This window comes from Galeopterus variegatus, unplaced genomic scaffold (genome assembly GCF_000696425.1).
Source record: "Galeopterus variegatus unplaced genomic scaffold, G_variegatus-3.0.2 Scaffold507, whole genome shotgun sequence".
NCBI lineage: Eukaryota > Metazoa > Chordata > Mammalia > Dermoptera > Cynocephalidae > Galeopterus > Galeopterus variegatus.
In genome coordinates, this window is record NW_007726618.1 from 416,646 (window position 1) to 421,568 (window position 4,923).

Consider the following 4,923-nt stretch of genomic DNA (forward strand, 5'->3'; position numbering starts at 1 on the left):
CCCTTTGACATGATGATTTCCATTCCTTTGGGTATATACCTAGCAGTGGGATTGCTGGATCGTATGTAACATAAAATTTTAAACAAAACATTAATACTGCTAACATTTGGGTCACATGGTTAAATAAATAGTATTTGGTCATGAAATATTAGTCAGAAAAAATTTATCCAATTTCTGTCTTTCGTAAAGAAGAGGACATTTTAACCACAATCCCTCCCATTATATCTTACTTTTTGTGTTGTTCAGGATTTTGGCTCTAACTTGTTTTTATCCCCAAATTTGATATTATTATTGTTTTACTCAGTCAGCATTGGTTTAGGTTAAAGTTTACTAAATGTTTTTATCAAGTCTCCATTTTAGGTCTCAGACCTTACCTGGGAAATCGTTTTTCTTCTGCTTCACATACGTGATCTGGGCCAGTGGTTCTCCATTGGGAGCATCCTCAGATCCCCCCAAGAGCTTGAAACAACACCGCTTGCAGAGCCCACCACAGAACTTCTGGGCTGTAGCTCTCAGATGGGGCCAGAAAATTTTCATTTCTTACATATCCCCAGTTGATGAGGATGCTGCTGGTGACCAGACTTTGAGAATCATCAGAAGACCCTTGAGTGAGAGTGTTGGTCATAAACACTCAGTTTTATTTGTCTAAAAAGATGACTTTGAAGAATAGTTTAGATGGATTTTCATTTCTTACATATCCCCAGTTGATGAGGATGCTGCTGGTGACCAGACTTTGAGAATCACCAGAAGACCCTTGAGTGAGAGTGTTGGTCATAAACACTCAGTTTTATTTGTCTAAAAAGATGACTTTGAAGAATAGTTTAGATGGATATACAAATCTAGGTTAATAAGGTTTTCCTCTCTTCCTCTCTCTCTCGCTGTCTTAGAAGAAAATATTATTCCACATCTTTTGGTACTGCTGAGATGTCTAACATCAATTTAATTGTTGTTTCTTTGTAAGTGAACTTTTTTCTCCTTTTTGTCTGACTTTAAGTTCTTCGTTCTCTTTGATAATTTGCAATTTTCCCAAATGAGAATTTCTTTTTTCTCTTTTTCTCTCTCTTTCTCTTTCCCTTTCTTCCTTTCTTCCTTCCTTCTTTTCTTTCTTGGATGTGGGTTTTTAAATCTGTGTCTTTATGTCTTTCATTAGGTATGGAAAATCTACTGCCGTTATTTTTTCAAATATATCTTCAACTTATTCTTTTTTATCTTATTTTCTCTTTTTCAAGGAGGTGTGTTTTGTTTTGTTTGTTTTTTTATCTTTGTCTCCCTAGGCCACATTTTTGAAATTTATTTTCTAGTTCCTTAGTCCTTAAAGTGAGAGCTTATTGGAAATGCAAACTTTTGGGCACCATGACAGACCTACAGGATCGTAACCTGCATTTTAACAAGCTGTGTAGGCAACTCCACGTACACTTGAGGTTGAAAAGAATGGATCTAATTCACTAATTCTCTTTCCTCAGTTGTCTAACCTGCCACTTGACTCATTCATTGATATTATCATTGCAATGATTACATATTTTTTTAATTTCTAGAACTTCTGTTACTTCTTTTAAAAACATGCCTGATCATATTTATAGTCTCTTTTTCCATTATCATATTTTTTACTTCATTTTGATTTTTTATACAGTTTAAAAATTCTATATTGTCTGTACAATTATCCTAGTATCTAAAGTCCTTGGGCATTGCAGTGGCTCATTTCCTTGTGTTTTCAATAACTTTGGATTTTGAATATATATTTGACTCATGTGAATCTGTTGGCTTGGTGGACACAAGTTTTTTCCTCCTTTGTACATTTGGGTTCTGTCAAGTACCCCCAGGCATACCAATTGAGGCCCATGTGAAATTACTTTCTTGTTTTGAGGTTTTTATAATACCAACAGAGGGTTATTTAATCTTCAAGATTGAGTGTGGAGCTCATACCTGATTATAAATCCTTTAGGACAGATGGGTATCTCTGTCAACTCCCTTTGCCAGAAGGCAAATTATTTCTAACCAGCTCCTCACTGAGGATGCAGCCCTATGAGGGTCCTACCTTTGTGCATATCTCTTTTCTAACTCCCTGCCTTGCAAAGGCCTCAAATCTTACCTCCTGGCTTCACCTGTTGGCAATGCCAATAACTTTATGGTTCTCATACAAATAAATGAGCTAGGAGTATCCATAGATTTATCTGTCATTCTGGTGTTTAGCTCATTCTGTTTTTGTCCTGGGATTTATCTTACTTTCTTCTGAACTTAGCTTTATTGGGAGAAAAAAAAGAAGAGAGAGAGAGCAGAGGAAGAAAGGAGAAGTGGAGGGATAGAGAAGGAAGGAGAGGAAAAAAGGAGAAAAGGAGAATGCAAGTGGAAAATACTACTTTCCTCATAAGGAAAAGGAGTGGGGCAAAGATAGGGAAGAAAGAGGGAAAAAGAGGGAAAAAAGAAGGGGATATTCATCCAGCATCAGTTATTCTGTAGAAGACAAGATTTTCAATTTTTATATGTAGCCAAAAACTCTCCAGGCACCCTATAGGATATAAAGTTTTCTTTTATTGTTAGACCATATTCTCTTTCACCTTCTTTGAGAGTTTGCTCATGTCTGCTTGGAACTGTCTGCCCCTAGTTAGTTCCCCATCTCTCTTTCACCTGATTTATAAATGCTTTCAGGCATAAATAAGAAAGGACTAAAGCAACAGTGGTTTTATGAATAAATATATTTCATTAGCTCACCTCTGTGTTGAAATAAACCATCTAGCAGAGCAGTCATGTCAGGGCATGTGGTCTTTCCATCCAGCCACTGGATGGCTGGAGCAGCTCAGGTCATAGGACCTCATACCAGTGGCCCAAGCATGGAGGACGGGAAGATGCAAACACTTACTCCTCCTCTCTTTTGTTGATCCCACCATAGATTTCTCTTTCTATCTTATCAATCAGAACATTTTCACCATCATATCCATGGCTTTGGGAAAATGCTGATGTGGCCTAGAAATCATGGGGCATCAGGACTGACCTACAGTAAGCATGCACAGCCTTACCTTCCCTGACATCAAGGTATCACATAAGCAAAAAAGAGTGGGAATCACTTAGAAAATGTCTTACTCACCCAGGCAGCCCATTTAGCTCTTAGCTAAAAATGTAACTGTCCCCAAATATGCCAGGTCTCCTATTAACTATCTCTTCATAGCTCTAAATTAGACCCCTTGCAACTTGCTTATGGGATGTTATTTTCACTCTATTGTAGCATTCCTCACACTTTAAATTATTTGTGTGATGTTTGCCTTCCCTGGTACATTTTAGACTCTATGAAAGCAGAGGTTAGAACTGTTTTTGTTCAATACTTAATCCATATAATGAATGCTAAACAATATTTATTGAAACAAAAAGAATAACAACAATAAAAGCAAAATATAATAGGTCACTTCCCATACTTATTTTCCCCAACTTTCTTCTGAGAATCAGACCCAAGTGTACAACAGTCTACTAGATAGCTCCTAGGTAGCTCATTCAGGGATCTTAATATGGTCCTAAGATAAAAGACTCTTACAGTGGGATACCATTTTATGATGAGGTTAGCTTCTAACAGAAACACAGAAGCCGCAATCAAATATAGTCAAAAGTACCCTCAGGAATACATAAAGCACGGTGATATTCAGAGACACTCTCAGGTGAGACCAACACAGTACCAAGGGTTTACTGTGATACTTTTCACATGGCAGGTATCATAAACAATAATCATTTATCAAATATATGAGGTTATAGGTTTGGATGTGATCAGGTCAGCAGGGCAAACCAAAGAGACATAATTGCATTGTCCACAAGAAAGTATTCTACATTCCTCATGCCTTCTAATTACGCCTGTCTAGAAAAAACTGTCATCAGTTCTAAAATACTGATTTAAAACCTAATGATGTATTTACTAAGCCCAACAACATAACATGGGAATTTCTTGTTTTTTATTTGGACATGAGCAATATATTCTCCATTAAACAATTAGGAATGCAAACCACTACAGTGAAATTGCTTCCAGGCAAACAAATACCCAGAGGCAACCCATCAATTTTGGAGACTTGTATTTAACTGTGAATGTTGCCTTCTGTTACTGGAAACCACTTAAGGATTCTCTAAAGTGGTCACTTAAAAAAGGGTACTTCCTCTTAAAGACACTCTGAGATTCCTAACTTCCCAAAGTTGTCTTGAAAGGTTTTGATCAGACATCTAGAATTTTATTCCTTATGGTGAAGCAGCGTAGGAGATATTAGCAATACATTTTTGACCTGGCCTTGGAAGTAGGAACAACAGGAAGAGTACATACTATTTATTCAAAATGACTAATTTTGTTATAGGTGTCAGGAGAAAAAAAACGACCTTGGAGACCAATATAGAAAAAGAGAAAAAGATTTTTATTTCCAGCAGCCGGACTGCACCAGCCAATTCAAGGTGCGGCTCCAAACTGTCTTTGTTCTCGGTTTTTAAAGCTGCAAGCACGGCAACTCAGTCGCCCAATCACTGCGCCAAGAGGTATTAGCCAATGCAAGCAAGCCAACAGCACGTGAGCTAATTTTGCAGTTAGTGGAACTCCTCCCGTCCCACCCCCACTTTCCAGCCTAACTTTCACACAATGGAGGGGCTATCTTAAGTGGCGTCAGTCCTGTTCTTAGAAGAGAGGGCATTACTTCAATTTAACCTGGTATTCTTTATACCATAGAATCATGGGATTCTTTATTTAACAATGCATGTGTCAACACTTTTCCAGGCATTGGGCCTAAGGAGATAAAAACAAAGACATGAATATAAGGGTGTGTCACTCTCTAGTGGGGAAGAAAGAAAATAACCTTATAGATTATAACAATATAAGAGATATGCACAAGACATATATATATATATATATATATATATATATATATATATTTATGAATATGGTAGCAAAAGGATAGGCAATAGTTG